Genomic DNA, 20,459 nt, shown 5'->3' on the forward strand with positions numbered 1-20,459 from the left:
ATGGTTTTTTTTTGTCAGAAAAAATGGATCGATATATATCACTCCACTAAATGATACATATATGTATTTGTGTTATGGCGGTTCTCAAAACTTTATATGTATAATTAAAGCCGCCAATTCACGAAAATGAAATAAATCTGCTCTCAAGATATATTGTTAGACATAATTACTTATATACAAAACGTTCGGTTTAGAATCATGCCATATATCATGAAAGAACTAGGAGACATCAGCTTACCCGGGTCGGGTCTTGGATAACATAATGAAGGACGTATCAGTCCTTGATATGATACATGTATTCATGTGTATGTGTAGTCACTGGGAATATTGGAATTTTACCAAAGAAATAATAATCACTTTTGATTACAGAAAACAATTGACTTTTCCCTTAATTACCAAGATCGGTAGCAGAAATATTAGTTCGTAATATTTACACAACGGTATGTTTACATGTATGAAAATAAAATCATTGTCACAGCTTGAAAGTTTCCTCCGCCTGTATACAAGGTTGGTTAATTTTATTATTGTAAATAATACGAAATAATACTTCACGATATATAATAATATATCTAAAACTCATCATCGAAATTTCAATGGTGCTGCTAAATGTTCACAGACATGATGTCTATCGATAATCAAAAACCATAACTGACTGCACACCCTACATTTTGAAAAAAAGTCTACAGGTAAACGCCCGTGGCTATGATCTGGGGCAGCCGTCGCTATGACAACACATACGTGTCAAGCTGTAGTGGTTATATTTGGACATTTTTCGGCACGTGACGACATACCTACGTAAAATTCGTCCGGAATATTGCAAGAATTTTATTAATGAACAACATTACGTATAACTTAACGCCAGAGACAGATGATACTGACGGCTTCTGGATAATCTTCCGACATGGATTTATTCGTCCTTGCTTCCGATGACCAGTTAGCTGGCCGGACACAGGTAAATCTGTCTATCACAGCGGGAGGCTGAAGAGTGTAGTCTGCGGATGAGGGTTGCACACATTTATCTTAAAATAAAAGTCATCTTCATTTCACAATGTGTATGAAACTTATATTTAGAAACCGATTTTATTTTAAGTTCTTATTGTAAACATCAATCCTTGTAAACATGAATTCTTGGAAGTATATTGGTATAGCTATAAAGCGGTCGTAAGCTACATTAGAGACGATACACTATACATACACAAGACCGTTCTATTAGTTATCGACCTCAACCTATTTTCTTTAGACCTGGCTATAATTTAAGACAGGTGCACGATGAAATAGACTATACTAGCTAGTGATGGCAAGTTTAGATAAGGTCGTCGTAATTCGGCCGTCGAATAAATTTAAGACATAGATAATAAGTGATATTTGTTTTTAGAAAATGGTGTCAAAATTCAAACTAGTAGAGAAACTTTAAAACACAAAATAAGGACATGTCAATGAACTCCTTTGAACCTTCAATATTTGACCCAAGGCCGTCTCTATGATATTTGACTGATGTCACCAACATTAGTCCCGGTCGCTGAAAATTTGGCCACCACTATAAAATTAGACTGAGGTCATTAAAATTCTACCCGGTCGTTAAAATTAGATAATTGCTGTAATATTAGACTGAGCCATCACAATTTGACCCAGTCGCTAAAAATTAGACTCGTCACTGAAACTTAGACCACCACTATAAAATTAGGCTTGGGTCATCAAAATTAGACCCGCCACTGAAAATTAGATCACCACTGCAATATTCGACTCGGTCACCAAATTAGACACGAAGTCTTAAATAAGACGGTCTCTATTGTAGACTGATGTCATCAAAAAATAGGGGGTTTGGGAATTAGTACACGAACTATGGCATGTATTTCTAGACAATTTTGTTCAGAATTATTAGATCAATTTTCCATAAATATAAGACCAAATCGAAGAAAAAAAATAGTACTTTGTATTGTGTTTAAGTGTATATGCTCACACAAACACTGCGTAATTTGTGAGGTACATATATGGTATCTATACGATACGTATATGGTAAATATAGTTATGTATCAATCAAAATCAATACTATGAAATATTCCATTTTATACGGAATGCTTAAGCAGCACCCATACAAAAGGACGGAAAGATTCATTTTAAAATAATAACTTATAAAATTGAGAAGCGCATTCGTAAAGTAAAAAGTTTTTAATTCACGATTTCTTCTTTATTTCCCGATCTTTCCTAAATATCATACACCAAAATTGAGATTGGATTATTCCCTTTCCAATGCTGTCTTCCAATTTTTGCTGACATTTCTGTATCGATAGTTATCAACTTATCTGTATTTTACTCACTATATGGCTCTACTCCCCACACATGCAACCAGCTGTGAATTATACAGGTACATAACTCACCGCGGAAGGAGGAAGGGGTGTTAGGACACACGTGTAATTAACACATCCCATGGTGATATATGGTATCTATAATCTATACGATACGTATATGGTAAATAGAGTTATGTATCAATCAAAATCAATAGTATGAAATATTCCATTTTACACGGAATGCTTAAGCAGCGCCCATACAAAAGGACGGAAAGATTCATTTTAAAATAATAACTTATAAAATTGAGAAGCGCAATCCTAAAGTAAAAAAAGTTTTTAATTCACGATTTCTTCTTTATTTACCGACTGATCCTAAATGTCATACACCAAAATGGAGATTGGATTATTCCCTTTCCAATGCTGTCTTCCAAGTTTTGCTGACATTTCTGTATAGATAGTTACAGTACCTGAACCGTTTAACGTTCCCAGCCTAACGCAAACGTAACGCAAAAAATCCGTCCGTTAGCTAACGCTAACGATTGCTAACGATTAACGATCAACGATTAACGCAATAACGATTTACGCAAAACGCTAAACGATCGGCAAGCATAGACCGGAAATACCATTGTTATAATCACGGAAATGGCTTGACGGTAAATAAATTACGGATCTTGACGTTCTGAAATACAAACGAAAGTATAAAAAACGGGAGTATGTTTAGGATTAAAATTTCTGTATACCATATAAACATTTGCCTATGAAAACTATATGGACACGATGAGGTCAAAGACGACAGCACTCAATACGAAGTTTCCACTTTACAGGTACAAAATGTACGTTTACAAAATGAATTACATGTGCAACTGTATGTATTAAGAAAGAATGGTATTATTCTAAAGTGTCTCATTCACCCGATATTTTAAGAATAACAAATTATTACAACATCTCTTTACTGAGATTAACACAATGAAGTAAAAAACGACTGAACTCGATATGAAGTTTCCCCTTTACACGTACATGTGTACGTTTACAAATTACGTGTACAACCGTATGTATTAAGAGAGAATTGTATTATTGCAAGGGTCATATTTATCCGATATTTTAAGAAATAACAAACAAATTGTTACAACAACACTTTATTGATAATATTATCGTCACAATGTCATAATTTTAGTGAAGCGATCAGGCGTATACCGGTACTTTAAATAGTATCATGGTGTCGAAATGACGAATAAACGATTTTCACACAAACACATTTAAAATGCATTATTAGTACATCAAATTCCCATCTATATGCTTGATTTCTATTATCGATATTTCATAACTCAACAATTGTAATAAGTAACATTTTATAGTGTTTCCCGCATCAATCACAAGTTAAAGTTTGTTTTATTTTTCAGATTGTCGAAAGGCTCTTCCGCTTACCGTGGAAAAACGTATTCTCGGAATATTTTGTCCGTACCCCAAGGATTATACATTGTATTACTAGGGTGTGCATTTATAATTATAGATATACAGTATATGTGTACATAAAAGTTCATTGCTAACAATTGACTAGGCATCGATTTTAGGATCGCACATGTACATTTAAAAATGTACGTACTACATGTACATACATGTACGCCACAGTACAGCTACTGTAATAAAGATTAAACATTTGAATTCGTGTTTCGCCATTTGCAGTTCTCTCATTATATAGTTCATGCATATAGTCAAGATATAAAGAATGAAAATATTCCCCTTCCAGTTATCTATATTCAAATTAAGTCAATTATGCAAAATCATTGATGACAACAACGATGAAGATAGTGATGCAGATGTACACTGAAGATTACTGTAAAATTGCATTGCGACAATTTTCTACGTATATTTGTAACCGGTGTAAGAAACAAAGTTATTTGATCACATATCACATCAAGCAACTCTGAAATTTACAGTTACAAACAAATAATTATTCATACAATGTATAAGTGTGATAAGCTAATTCATTCCAACGTAATATATAAGAAAGCATATTGTAAACATCAAAACTTTGAAATACGACAGTACGTGAAATGTACTGTCACATTGTACGGGGCACAGGTAAGTTGGGTATAGAGTTAATCTCCCTCCCAAGAAGGTGTTAATTACAGGTGAACTCCGCCCGTGGCCAGCGACAGAGGGTCGACACAAGGTAACACCTGTCGTGACCTTTATACATGTACAGGTAAAATACCCGTGCGCGTCACGCTGGGAATTTAAGAGATTCAAGGTACAAATAACAACGAACACGTGTGAGAAGTTAATTGTCCAGGTTTTTTTTATTGATATGAACAAAAACGTATATCCGTGTCTGATTTGACACGCGTTCAGTACGTGTGAAGGCTTACAATATAACGTACCTGCTCAGTTAGAATTCTGAACACGTGTTCTACATGTAGATATACTCGTACATTACGGACATTCTTGTATCTGAAGAAATGCAAACGTTTACATCTTTTTATTCCCTTTTCCATTTTCATATAAATACAAGTATTAATATATAAATAATTGCGTTTAAAAAATATTTACATGTAGATGCCAAATCTCACCTCTTTCCGTGTTCAAACTCGTCATGTTAATGATGTTTAAACTTCACGAATTTATTTACAAATCTCCCGAGTTGCGTTCTTCGTACGTTGATAATTTTCAACATAACGAGAACAATATTACCCAGCGTGTCTGTAATATCGTTTTTATATTTTTATTATCTGTTTTAGCTATTTCCGTGAGTAATCTTTCAATTGTCGTGGATTTTTTCTAAAAAATTGCTTTGGACATTAATGTTCTGTAAGACAGTTTCGTTAATATTTGAATTGCTTTCGCAGAAATAATAATAACAGAAACATATATACATATATGATATATGCTTCTGATAATAATAATAAAAAAGTGAAAATCACATTAAGTTTTGTAGTTTTGATAATTAATACATTTATTATTTCTGTCGGGAGGAGGAAGGGGTGTTAGGACGCGTGTAATTAACACATCCCATGGTGATCGATGTTGTACAGGTAAATGACGAGCTATATCCTATTTTAATAAGGGCGAATAGAGAACAATAGGGGCTAATTACAGGTAAGTTATAGTCTCTTTTAGAAAACGATTTACCAGTGAAACACCTGTGCGATAAAGTCACAGCAAGAACATTAGAACTCTTCTGACTTTTTTTATTACATTTTCTTTTCAAAATCACATTATCAACATGCATATCTATTATACCAAAAATATACGTAACTTAATTTCCCACATCTTATATCATGAAAAATATTACAATCCTGAATTATTATATATCCATTTTGCCTGAAATATTTATAATAAATATTTAGAGATTTACGGCATATGCATCGCTAACTGTATGAAGCATTAGCGGCTAAATACTACAATTTTACATCTATAACACATTTATCTGAAGCTTCATATCTCTTATCCTCGGTTTCTTATAAAATTCAAGATCATTCAGATAAGCCACATTGAAATTAAACCCATCGCTAAGTAAAAAAAAAAACTTTAATGTAAACAATGTTATTTTATCAACGCTGTATTCGAATTAGGACAGCTATGCAGTACGGTAACATACAAATGTAGAAAGTCGATTATTCACCTTAAATACTCTAAACATGTATGTATTTCATGAGACAAGCAAATACTTGTACGATTGTCTTTTTATACGTATATGAATACGTTTTTATGACTCTTGAATACATTGATTAATATAAGAGATTTTGAAAAACATATATTCATGTTACAGCAACGCTTTCTATCGACAGAGGCAAGGACGTATATGAGAAGGATAAGTCACACTGAGTTTTGGCAAAGACAGCGCAGGCGCTTTTGTGTTTGTGCACTGACCGTGACGTTGGGCGACGACTGATTTCCTTTGATATCCGCCGCCGCAGCCCTTTGATGTAGCATGGGGGTGCGAGGGTTACCGTCTTACTTTCTGAAGCGTGCTGCCATTTCATGAGCGGTCGTATTTTTTTAACGATAGTTTTAAGACATTTCTTCTAAATCTTCCGTCTTTAAAGCAAGTTATAAACGTTGTGAAATTTAATTTACTTTACATTGGCGTTTCGTTTGACTCGATAAGACAAGTATTTGTTGAGAAAAAACGGTTTTTATTCCCGGTTCATAAGCGTCTCGCGTGGTGTTTTTAGTAGTGTAAAGAGACAGACACGAATCCTTCTCACTTATAAATCCTTGACAGAGGATTTGCTTTGGTCAGCCAATCATAAAAAAAATGTTTTCCACTGAGTGTCACCGATCAGTGTGGGACATAAAAACAGCTTTGTTATTTTCTAGGGTTAGGGTTAGGATTAGGTTAACCCTTAACCATTCATACAAAAGGGCAGTGAAAAACATATAGAAAACAGTATATTTAAACAACAAGTTTAAACAATTATCAAGGCCGCTTTCCTCAGAGTTTTTAATAAAGAGGCCTAAATCCTGTAGAAATTGTAGATCATTAGAAGACAAAAGTCGTTCCAAATTTTAAAAGAATTTTTCTCGCTGTAAAGTTAACGGTTCGCTTAAAATGAAGTTGGTTTCATTCTCAATGTCGTTACAAAATATGCCAGAAGACGGGGAATTTTTTGGTGACAGAAGTTATTTACCGTTACAGGTTCTGCTAAATAAATATTGCAAGTTTTGCTGGATTTATATTCATAAAATTGCCCACCAATGAACAAGCGTGTCCAAGTTATCGGTCACTTGTGTTAGAGAAAAACAAAAGCTTTAAAAACATTGGAAATTTCTGATTGAAAACGTATCTTACGATCACATTAAAAATATGAAAAAGATTATCAATTATTTATATTTCATATCGTATTCTATAATGAACTGTTCTATATTTTCGATATGACTCAACGTTTCACCGTCTGCCGACGGAACACATATCTCAGGTAATCTTTGCCAGCGTAACACTGACACCGTGACACTCAGGGACTGTGCTACCGCGACCCGCTTTGAAGATCCGCGATGAAACGATCGCCGCGGATCATGGTGACATGGCGGATCACCGTGATCACGATGGGTCGCGGAGACGCCGCTTTGAAGATTCTCGGTGACGATTCATGGTGACATGTCACCGCGATTGTCCCCCTTGAGAGATAAGCCGACGCGGAGACAGCGAGACATTTCGATAATTTTAATGGACCGATCTGTACTTTTATATTCTATTGTCAAGAAAATTATATCTGTTAGTTTTTGTTGTAGTGCAATCGAAAATTATCAGATACATATTGCTACGCCTAGCAGTGTATTTATGTGTTTACTATGAGATTTTCTTTATTTTGTAATTTACAATTGGGTCATACTTTGTTATGTATACCATATTTGTAGTATTGTTAGAAGTAATTAATTTTTATAACTGTGGGATATAGGCAATGTTGGTAACTAAATTTGTTTAGTACAAGTTGTCAAATAATTCCATATACTAAAATTCAGAAAATCACTTTTTGAAGTATTATTTTTTTGTTAAGTATTGTGTTAGTTTATATATTCTTGTTTGTACAGTTCCAATGGCTATAATTAATAATTGTCCTTTGAATTCTATATCCAATTTCGGTTTAATTCTATTGTCTATGATGGTTTATAAGTAAGGTTTTATTGACTTTATTGTTAAGTTTAAGGTAAAGCTTTTGTTACTTATTGTTTTATTTTTTCATGGTAATTGTTTTAAGTATACTGTACACTAGTGCTGTCCTGTTAAAGGATAATTACAGCCCCGAGTATTGTTTTATTGTAAATAATATGAGTTATAGTATTGTCAACTAAATGACTAGTAGGTTAAAAGGACAATTGTTTTATGTGGCATTTATGATGTATACAATTGATTAAATTTGGTTACAGATATTTTTAGCCCACGTTTAAAATTTAACAGATATGCCTATGTTGGGCGATTAAAGCTTACATTACAATTCCTTGAAGGTGCAATCTTGGTACATGATTAGCCATACATTAGATACATGTAGCAGTATGTACTAAAATGGATGCAGATCAACACCTTTATAATTTAATTATTTACAATAATGTTATTCGCCGTACACCTAACTAATGGTTCAATGATCTTCAAAAGTATTTAAAATTGATTGTAGGTTCTAATAACTTAAACTGCTGCACTATTGCAAAGAGTGACAGGTGTAGTTCAAATCCTATGGCATCCTATGCATTGTATTAAATTCGTTTTATAGGATATGGTGAGACATATTTTCATTGTGATTTAAGAAAAATTTTGTCAAAGACATCAATGTTTACCACCATGTAGTTGATAGCCTAGATTGTTTATTATTGTTCATTCAAGACATATTGAACTTAGTAAACTAGTACCATATCCAATTCATTTATTAACATGTGGAATTTTTTTAATTCTGTTTTACCATAACCGTCAGTAAATTTGTACAGTATACCTATATGCAGTTTAAATAGTGGAATTGTATAGGAAGCTCTTTGTTTCATTTGTCATGGAATGTTTTTGGTTTGGCTTTAGAATTTTCAAGCCTTAGAGATAGGATAAATATTAGAGGCTAGAACTTCATTAGTTAAAAACCGTTGCCTAGCATAAATGTTATACCTGTGTTCTACAGAAACGATTTTCATAGTTAAATTACATTGTTATGTTAATTGAGGTATTTTTGTTAATAAGTGGTATGCAGTATTGGAAAACTTTATCTACTGATTTCATAGTTTGCTGAATTTGAGAATTATAGTATTTATTGTTTGTTTGCTTTATTTTCTCACTATTGGTTTTAATTAAGGTAACTATGATTTCAGTTAATGTTGTGTGTTTGTTAATGGTATGTATACATTGATAAACGTAGAATCAATAGAGTCTGTAAGATATGATTAAGTATTAATAACAAAAGTTATTCAAACTTAATTATTTGAATAATAAGAGTTAAGATAATTGTAATTTCAAAATTACAGTTTTATTTTAATTAGAAAGAGTAAAAACTACATCTATCACTTTCATCGTTTTTAACGAGGGCATGTAATGGCAGGTATACTCAGAATAGATGTGTAAGAAAGCTCATAAATGTTAAACAGAATATTAATCATAAGCATTAATGAAAGTACCATTCTACTACAACAATGACAGGACATTAAAAAATCCAAGAGGACAGGCGACCTCATAGATCTAGTTATCCGGAGAATGGTTATTACTTTGGACCTTTATTTCTTCTCTATAGTGGGAATGAGTTTATTGTGCTAGTGTGTTATACGGTACATGGATTAAAGCTATATTTTAAAACTGTTTACTATACAATTGTTAAGTTTGTCATTGAATGTCTATCTAACATTTTGAGATTTTCCATTTCAAATGCAATTTAAAGATTAATTTTTAAGCAGATGTAAAAAATATCCGTATGTGTTTGTCCCATCAGAATCAATGATGTAGATTATTGATAGCCATCAGATTTAAACTTTTGTGACTTAACTTGGTTCACGGATTTTGTAAAAAATAAATTGCATGGGAAAGAGTATTTCTCTATGAAAAGTGATTACCAGTTAGAAATCATTTGTTTGAATCATCTGTAGTATAATGTTAAGTCATTAGATAAAGATCTATATCAAGGATCTTTGTTATCTGCCCAACTGTAATTCATTTTTTACTATGACATCATACTTGTTAATGACTAATATTTGTTGTATGACATCACTGATAAACAATAGAGGTTATTACATAGCTTAGCTTGAAATGTCATTTACATCATACCAGTCTTCTTAATACTAATGCTTCCATTCTTTTGCTGTTTCAGAAAATGGCCAGAAGAACAGTGACCATAACAGAGAATGGTCAGTGCACCTGCTGTCCCTATTGGCTACCATATAGACCTGGATTTTGTCAACTACTGTGACAGCCTGAACGACCTGCCTATTTGAAAAATTTAAAAAGATTACAACGAGAAAAGCGTAAGCTTCGTAAGTCAATGGAAGTGTGTTTTTACAACAACAGGAGACCACAGACAACCAACAAACGGAAACAGTCAAGGAGCAGATTAGCCTTGTACCACTCAACAGCAAAGTGCCCCAGCCAATCAGGTGCTGGACGAAATAGACTCTTCAGTAGATGCCACTCTGTATCCATTAACACTATATGTATAGTCTGCTCATGCCGACTCATGAGCTCCGAGAGCGAGGGCTAAACATCCAGCTCTACTGAGTCCTCAAAACACTGAAAAGTTCAACACATTTCCACGGAATCGTGGCAAAAACATGCAAGAATAATTAAAACAGTTTAATACGTCATTTGAAATGCAAAGAGGAAGGACAGATTCACAGAGTTCATTATCTTCTATTTCGACGATTGCAAGTGAAAGATAATTTCCCAACACAAAGTGTGTCAACCTATAACCATACTGGTGCCAACAACAGTTATGGCCAGTAAAAGTACAGTTACTACGGAAACCAGTTACTCCCGTTTTACACACATCACATCAGAACAGTTGGCAGCTACCATGGCAAATCATTTACCGACGCCTGAGGATGGTGCAGCCTCCTCACAGTCCACTAACAACAAGTATAAGTAAGTAAGTCCTCGTTACACGAGTGGTGCGCGAGGTGATGGCTGTCAGTCTTCAAAGAATTGAATGAGGGAGCTCGAAGAGCAACTTAAGGCCATTCCGTTCCTACAGGTGCGAATCTCAGTCCTAAAGGAGAGAGAAACGCCTGCTCATGCTACAGCAGAAAGCTCGCGAGTCAAAAATGAACATGCGCTCCATTGGTGTTGGTGACTCTCCTGTGGAGGAGGTAATAAAACCTGTAGATTCCATCGCCGACGGTGAAGAATAGCCGCCACCTGTCATGCCAAAGCCAAGATTAAAGTCTAAAGCTGTGGGAGACAACAATGTTATGGTGCCGTACCTCATTCAGCCTGAGCTGCCTCCCAGCTACACTGTCCGGGACAATGAAACCTTCATACAGGAAACGTATGTGTTGGAGAGAGAACGAGGAAACACAGCAGTCTACTCACCATTCTCCAAAGTGCCAAAAACCGCTCACCAGGACTATTGGCATCGGCGATGCTAATGTGCTGGATGATGGTCTTAAGATACACGAGAAAGAATTAAGAACTGTGATCATAGGTGAAAGCAAAGTCTGTAGGGAAGCGCCAACGTCGGTGTGGATTGTCGCGTATCAACAAGGATGTTGGCGTGGCTATAGCCATTGATGAGGAGAAACCTTCTACACGTACGGTGGGTGTTAATGTTGATACGGGATCCTTACTCACGTCTCTAAGCTTTAAGGCTGACGAGATGAGGAGTGCTCTGAGGGAAGTACTACACAAAAATGTGCGCAGTATCGGTGTGAATTGTGACCACAGGGCTCACACAATGGAACGAGGAGTACAGTTTTCGGAATATTCATTGCGAACCATCGGTGTAGGCGACTATGATGTTGACATAGAACTACGTGCTCCTGTTCCCACCAGAACAGTTGGAGTTGAGGCTCAACCTCACGTCATAAACAAAGCTGCCAACACGGACTATGGCTGGAAGCTTGATGCTAGTACCAACACAATGAAACTATACAATGATAATAAGTCGACGATGACGGACCGAGCGCGACTCGGCAGTGCAGGTACCATGACGGAGGCTGACAAAATGTATTCCGGTGGCACTCAAACCGATGTCATGATGTTCATGAGAATGGATCAGCTTAAAAATGCAGGATGTAACACAAAGCGAAAAAACACCTACAGTGATGGTGTACAAACAGATCTGAGAGAAGTGGTGTCAGAGGACTATGAAACTGGAGGTCATTTCGAAAAGCCGACGGCCAATTAAAACTAATTCATGGACAAATACAGACGCAGAGCCTCGTAAAATATAGCACGTCGATGAACACAGAGGAACCAAGGAAATATAGCAAATCTATTAACACTGATAAAGTGAGAACTAGAGACATGGGTTGCAGTGATGATAAACTTGATTCGTTTGTTTGTACGTTTAACGACGAAGAACAAATGGAGGAAACTACCGAAGAGATTGTAACTTGGACAACGGAACAAGAAGTCAAGAGTGACTGGTCAGGCCAGGCCAAGGGTCAAACAATTGAGCGTCACTGGGATGCATCCCAGGATGATAGTAAATCAAAAATATCTAAAGCGACTGTGGAGGCTCCAGAATCTTCATTAGTTGTTTGTATCTCAAAAGGCTACAAACTTGATGGCAAACTTCTCCAAAAGACAAGGACGAAACCACTTCTGAACATGAATGAAAAAAATAGTCGTGACGGGTTACACAGGTGAGCCTCAGAACCAACAAACGGGAAAGAAGTCGACCGCAGTCAAGAAGTGGAAAAAAAATCACCACCAAGGTGGCATTCATACACGTAACCACCATTACCAAACCCTATAAGGATGTAACCATTGCATTATGAGCGTAATCCCATGTTAAGTTGCAGAGAAAAAGTCATTTATATGGAAATTGAACCCCTTTTATGACCCCCGCCCCTCACGCTCCCCCCGGGGGTCCGCCACATCATTTGTACAAATTTTGAATCCCCAAACCTATAAAGATACAACACATTGCATTATGAGGTGCTATCTCAGCTTAGTCTATTTCAGATGAAGAAGGTACGTTTATATGGAAATAGCCAAATTAGACCCCATTTGACACCCCGCCTCCTACAGGCCCCCGGGGGGTCATCCACATTCATTTGTATTACAATTTTGAATCCCAACCCTATAAGGATGCTACCATTGCATTATGGGTGCTATACCAATGCTTGGTTTCAGAGAAGAAGTCGTTTATATGGAAATAGCCAAATTGGCCCTTTTGACCCCGCCCCTCAGGCCCCCGGGGGGTCAGCCCCATCATTTGTACAATTTTGAATCCCCACCCTATAAGGATGCTACCATTGCATTATGGGTGCTATCCCATGCTTAGTTTCAGAGAAGAAGTCGTTTATATGGAAATAGCCAAATTGACCCCTTTTGACCCCGCCCCTCAGGCCCCCGGGGGTCAGCCCCATCATTTGTACAATTTTGAATCCCCACCCTATAAGGATACTACCATTGCATTATGGGTGCTATCCCATGCTTAGTTTCAGAGAAGAAGTCGTTTATATGGAAATAGCCAAATTGACCCCATTTGACCCCGCCCCTCAGGCCCCCGGGGGGTCAGCCCCATCATTTGTACAATTTTGAATCCCCACCCTATAAGGATGCTACCATTGCATTATGGGTGCTATCCCATGCTTGGTTTCAGAGAAGAAGTCGTTTATATGGAAATAGCCAAATTGACCCCTTTTGACCCCGCCCCTCAGGCCCCCAGGGGGTCAGCCACATCATTTGTACAATTTTTAATCCCTACCCTATAACGATACTACCATTGCATTATGAGTGCTATCTCATGCTTAGTTTCAGAGAAGAAGTCGTTTATATGGAAATAGCCAAATTGACCCCATTTGACCCCGCCCCTCAGGCCCCCGGGGGGTCAGCCCCATCATTTGTACAATTTTGAATCCCCACCCTATAAGGATGCTACCATTGCATTATGGGTGCTATCCCATGCTTGGTTTCAGAGAAGAAGTCGTTTATATGGAAATAGCCAAATTGACCCCTTTTGACCCCGCCCCTCAGGCCCCCGGGGGGTCAGCCCCATCATTTGTACAATTTTGAATCCCCACCCTATAAGGATGCTACCATTGCATTATGGGTGCTATCCCATGCTTGGTTTCAGAGAAGAAGTCGTTTATATGGAAATAGCCAAATTGACCCCTTTTGGCCCCGCCTCTCAGGCCCCTGGGGGGTCAGCCCCATCATTTGTACAATTTTCAGTTAGTAGCCCATAAGGATGCTACCAGTCCAAATTTTGTTGAAATCCGACCAGCGGTTATGGAGAAGAAGTCGATTGTTGACGGACGGACGGACGGACGGACGGACACGAACGGACGACGGACGACGGACGACAGACAGACGGACGCCGGACGCCACGGTATGGCATAAGCTCACCTTGGTCCTTCGGACCAGGTGAGCTAAAAAACTGTGTTTAAGACAACTTTTCCATTAACTTGCAAAAAAAGAGGGTCGGTAGGAACGTAAAACAACACGAAGGTAAATGATTTTAGAAAGCAGGTGATTAGTTTTCCTGGTTATTTTATCTGTATGGATGTCCCTAAAACCACTATGTTTTATATACATGTACTTTGTGCAATTTATGCTTTTAATACCAACATTGCTTTTCTTTTGATTGATATGAAAGACAGCCAAGTATTACATACATTGTTGTTATAGCATTCAGCAATGAAATATCTTATAAAAAATCTCCAAATGTATGATTCATGTAAACAGAAATGATTATGGATTATGGTTATGTTATGCCTGGTAGGAATCCATTTTCACAAGACCTATTTGAGAGCGACAGTGATGTCACACTCCCACCAAGCCCTTGCCCTGCAACTTCATCGGATGTTATAAACATAAGTTCCTCGCCGGCTGCTTTGGAGTAGAACATTGCAAAAAATGAAAGAATGATCTGCTTTTTAGTAGAACATTGCAGTTGGCATATATATATGCAAAAAGTAATAGCAAAATCCTATTTAACTTCCGAGGATGAGCGAGGTACATGTTTTTTTCAAATTTAACAAAAAAGCAGTTTTGGGAGGTTGGATTTTCGTTTTTTCAAAAATGTATAAAAAATTCGTTTTTCATCCATTTTTCAATCTGTTCTGCTGTGTTGTGATCAGAAAGACAAGGCAAAACAAATATTAGATACAGTTTGACTGCATAAAGTCATAAAAAAAATATGGTTGAGCATTGCTATTTGAAAGCACATGCACTCCAGTTACTGAAGTAAACCTTATTCAGTTTATCATGACTTTGAGCAATCTAAGATAAACCATTTGATCTTATCACGTTATATGATCCCTATATAACTGGATATACCTTTTTCTCTTCTTCATTTCTCCCATTTAAGTATACACGGTCCAATATTCAGCAACGTAAAACTTTCGCCAGTCTGGTAAAACACGTGGGAAGTTCAATAATAAATTATGAAACGGATTTCGGTGAAAAGGGATTTAAGATATTATTTCGACCCATCCATCGAAATTTCGGTTATTTCATCAATATGTAATCATTTTTTCTTTTCGTTTAAATGTAACTCATTGATACTAAATATTACATAAACATCACTAAATAATTTCACCTAATTGAATTTGAAAAACATTACACAATTTCTAAGAAAAAAGAAAATGCATTCCTGATCCGCAAACGGGGCACCTGCTCCGATATCCTTTTTAAGTTTAAGAAATGACGTAAATAAATCATTAATGAGCTTGAATCGAACGGTACAATATCGATCTGAATGTAAGCGCTTTTAATACACGCCGAGGGACTTAGATCGTCGTTATGTGGCAGGAGCGATAATAAAAGAGATGGCTGATGGCCACGTCGACATGGAGTACAAGAAAAGTTGTAATTTATAAATATGTCGATTTGTGACAGCAACAATTGAAGTATCAAAGCTCATATCCATCGACCGTCCATGACTGGAGTGCAGGCGATACGCCGCCCCAGTAAACCTTACAGAGTGTGGCAATGCACGTCCTTCGCCTTGTTAAAATCAGCGCTCAGTTGAATTTTCGGGATGATTGTGTTCAGTATTCGGCAAATTCTTATCCTTGTTCTCTACATCCTTCCACACATAATATATACCACAGAAAATTGGTCCAAGATATTATCACCCCTGTTTTTACATGGACTCTTAATTACTCCATTTTACTTCCCCAATTACAAATGAATCTGTGGTCCATTATAAAATAGCTGTTGGTACAGAACCTGTTACAGCATTCATAAAGAGTGTAAAACGGTACACAAAATACATGGCCTCAAGTCTTACCTGTTACACGGAACTTTGTCAATATCTACAGACCAAGAGACAATGTCCTGCTATGTGGAGTTTTGAACACCTTGGAGCCTCAAAACACACAAAAATCACACTCTTGGGAGTCACGGGAGGCCCACTGCAGAATGGGATTGTCTGAACTTGTACGCCTAGTTCAATAGCGGAAAACTATTAACAGTGGATGACAGAAACCTGGAGTTAGTGTATGAGATCAATAGACATTAAAAGTGGATTCCCTGCTGGGTCTTTACTGACAAGTTGCGAGAAAGGCAACAATTCACAAAAAGTGTATAAGAAATTACTATAATAATAATTTAATAAATAATCTCGCCTTGTGTTAACAAGTACATCATAGGAAGTCAATATTCCAAGGGTTTATCTATTATATACGAACGCTTGGTTATACTATCCCCTCCCACGACTATTTACACAGCAAAAGTGAAAATGCTCTCTGTGCAGTCACCCATAAAAATGAGAAAGTAAGATCTACAGTCCTCATGTATTGTAACATCTGTAATCCGGATTTATATTGGACTTGGCCTTCACATTATTAGTGCAATGAAAGTTGTGTAGTCAGCACTATAAAGCTAGCTATCGCTTAGCCTGTCTATCTAGCAATGCAGGCTCGTTATTGCGGGGGGCGATCCTTAGTTCAATTACCCGGCCTCCGTTCTCTATTATATTGTATTATAACCCATTAGAAGAATCTAATCTAACTATGGATACATTGGGTTGACCTGTGGTGGCTTCTTTAAAGCGTATGGAGCGCCCACTGTTCACTTTAATTGGTGATACCATGAGGCGGTTTCTTAATTCGCTGGGAAATTGAAATATAACAGTGTTGGAGCATCACTAACGACAGTGTTCAGCTGAACTAAGCACTGGGGTATCATCGATTAGTTAATAAGTCACGCGCATACTTTAGCGTCCAAGCTTCTTCGAAAGAGTTCACGTGGGGTTAAACATTTAAAACGTCGCGAAAAAGTTTACGTAATAACCCCTACTGAAGAAATAGTAAAGGCTGATATTTGCATATTTGAGACCTGTTCTTTCTGTAGATGGTAATAGTCAGATTTTATTAGGAAATTGTATAGATATTAAAAGAATTTGGAGACTTTCTAGCAAATAAATTGGCGCTAAAATGGGGATCGAAATACTCGGGGGAAGTCCCTCCCTCCATAGATGGCTGGACAGGGTTGGCAAACATATCGTACACATACAACACAATGCAATACACAAAGACGTACTATACCCTGATTTTAACTACGCAATCATTTACTGCATACATAACTAATATATTTGTTCTTCTAATTTTTTAGCTTTATATATGTTAAGCACGATGCTTGGAATTAGAAATAGTGTTATTGCCCCCTTTGTACAGAGAACACAAGAATATTGGTTATGGCTATCAGGATATCCTTACATGTAAAGGTATTCTAATTTTTTCAAAAAAAGTATGCAGGGTGTATGGGCAGATAAGTAAAAGATAAAGTAAGAATATTTAAACTATGGCTGCTTTGTGCACTGAATGCAGTATGTTCTTCTGTCAATTAACTCGCAGTATGATATTAGAAATAAAGCATACATCACAACTTTAATACTTCTGGATTAAAAAAAACTGCACAATCTATTTTTCTCAAAAGTATCCCTCCGTAGTGTGACTAAAAAAATAAAATCGTCTTCATTAGTAGACATTTTTGTTTCCATTAGTATCCATTACTAAATATATATCGCTAAAACACAGCGAGAATTAGCCTTAAGTTTGTTATCTCTTGACACACATGGTGTTGGGTAAGTGGAGCATGTTTTAAGTTGATTTAGATTCTACAGATCAAATGGAACTTTAGTATATAGGATATTATTTCAAATAATTTGTCCAATTTTTTATTTAAAGTCACAATGTCACAATACTTACCACCAATCACCTTAGAATTTCTTTGATATTTATTACTACCTGCTAATTATAGGCAGTGGTTGTAATTGAGAAGAAAACTTCCACTGTATTTCCCTGTTTGTATAAATGTACATTTTTTCATGACTTTGCTTTGGCGTAATTTGTAATCTTTTCTGTCATTATAGGTTTCAAGACAGTTTAGTGAGTGGGCAACAGTCCAAAAATGGGAAAAAATTAAATATGTTGGTGGACTTAGGTTAAAGAATGGACGACAACGAAAACTGGGGAAGTAGTTGAATCAGTCTGAATACCCTCATATTGGATAAAGTCTATCTCGAGTGCCACTGGACCAATATTGCACATCACGACTTGGCATACAAACTACAATGCTATGAGAGAAAAGCAACACAGAAACATAATGTCTCAAACCCAGGTTTTAGCGTATTAACTTTCTTCAAAACATGTCGGAAACGCGAAACATACAGTGTATACTGGTAACTCAATCATCAATCATGTTCCATGATTGTCAGAACAAGTAATGTAATCCACACTGGAGTGGAAAGTGACATTAAGTGAATAACACACTGTTATATGTAAGAAATATTGAGTTTTATAATCCAGATATTTGTCAGTCCTGTTAATGACTCATTATCTTATTTTGGTTTAATTTTTCTTAATGATATTCCTGGTTATTTTTTTCAGTGGTATATGATCCACTGAATCCTCTGTTTGGAGCGATATACACAAGCGTTGGTTCTTCCTTCCGCTGACGAGCTGCCAGAACTAAGTATGACGACAAGATAGATGAAAGAAGAGCAACCAACATGATGATTATAGCAAACGACAAATTTGATGACATAGAAATAAGATATATATAGGTGTTAAAAATGAAGTGAGAGGATTTTCATGTCATTCAAATTTATTCCTGGGACAAATGATCAAATGATAGTTGCATTAAAATCAAAGAGGAAGTCGATGGAAAGGATGCTTCCTATATACTCGTGTTTTACTGTTAAGGGGGATGATATAGTTCTTCATGATACAAAAATAGGAGATTTTAAATTTGAAGGAATAGAATTTATATGAGAATAATTATTGTATTTGATATTTTTATCGCAAATTACTTATTAATCTGTTGAATATATTTATTATTAAGATTTAAATTCAAACAGGGTATGATGTGATCCATTCACTATAATTTGTTTCATCCTAAATCATTACTGTCCACTTAAGACATTTTCACCCTAAGGCTTGTGGAAGAATGCGCAGAAAGTTATTATATATATAATTGCGTTTATAAAAACTTCTTATAAATTAATTATGATTTTTCTGACAATTTGAAATGTAAAGAATTGTTTAATATTTGCTATTAAATGGTTTAATGAAAACACAGTAAATGAGCTAAACTTAAAATTTACAAAAAACAAATAAATAGAAAAAAAACAAATTAGATGTAAAATTTTCTGAGGCCAGATTATTGCATTCTTTGATGTGATTGATACATACAAACCACAGTACTAGAGTATAACTACTTAAATCTTCTTCACGGAATCAAAAAACAGACAAATTTATGACATAACCCTTGTGTGATGCTATGATCTGTCTGGCTACATCTGTTATTGTTTCAAAAAAGCTACAGACAACTGTTTTATATGGTTACTTTTTTTTCATGGCATCATTTTTCACATTCTTGGGACTCAAAAATTGTACCTAGCCTAAAAAGTGTAGCAAGCCACTGCTACTACACTCCATCACACTAGTAAAAATAAAGGGAGGAAACTCTGAGCTATATGGTGGCAAAAAGATAAATGCAGTTTTATACTCACACATATTTTTTCTTTTATGATGTCAAGTAAATTTGTTTGCATTTCACAACGATATTTTTGAGGCTGAATTGAATTTGATTTCTAAGACAAGTAATTAATTTAAAAGAGATGACATAAAAGGAGTCAGATAAAACTTTGATATCACTATTTCCTATAATTTTGAAATTTGTCCTTAGTGGGCTTATATTTATAAGTTGATTATGTGTCCATTGTAATACTTTTTCACATATCAACGATGACCATTGTTTTTGTCTTTGCGAGGAAAAAATATCTTAAAGGGACTAATATATTCACTCAGGCTAATTCTATATACATAACCAACAAAGGCAAAATATGGCATAAGAAATGCGTAGATGCGACTGTTCTAAACCATTTCTTATGAAACATAAAACATAAAATATTGACAAATTCATACGTCAACATAGCATTTACGGTATTTCTTAATTAATATTGTTCAAGAAAATATTCAAAAATCGTTGCATCAATACTCGATTACAAGACAGACATAACTCACAATGACCGAACAGCACCGTTAAAAAACCCAGAATATAATTTCCCGAGCCAAAGTCCCGCAGCTTTTCTA

The 20,459-nt window shown here is 35.9% G+C and overlaps 1 pseudogene; it reads left to right on the plus strand.

The window, feature by feature from the left end:
* Nucleotides 1-12,144: 12,144 nt before the first annotated feature.
* On the plus strand, nucleotides 12,145-19,136 carry LOC138324434 (soluble calcium-activated nucleotidase 1-like; annotated as a pseudogene).
* The last annotated feature ends 1,323 nt before the right edge of the window (nucleotides 19,137-20,459 follow it).

This window comes from Argopecten irradians, chromosome 5 (assembly GCF_041381155.1).
Source record: "Argopecten irradians isolate NY chromosome 5, Ai_NY, whole genome shotgun sequence".
Taxonomy (NCBI): domain Eukaryota; kingdom Metazoa; phylum Mollusca; class Bivalvia; order Pectinida; family Pectinidae; genus Argopecten; species Argopecten irradians.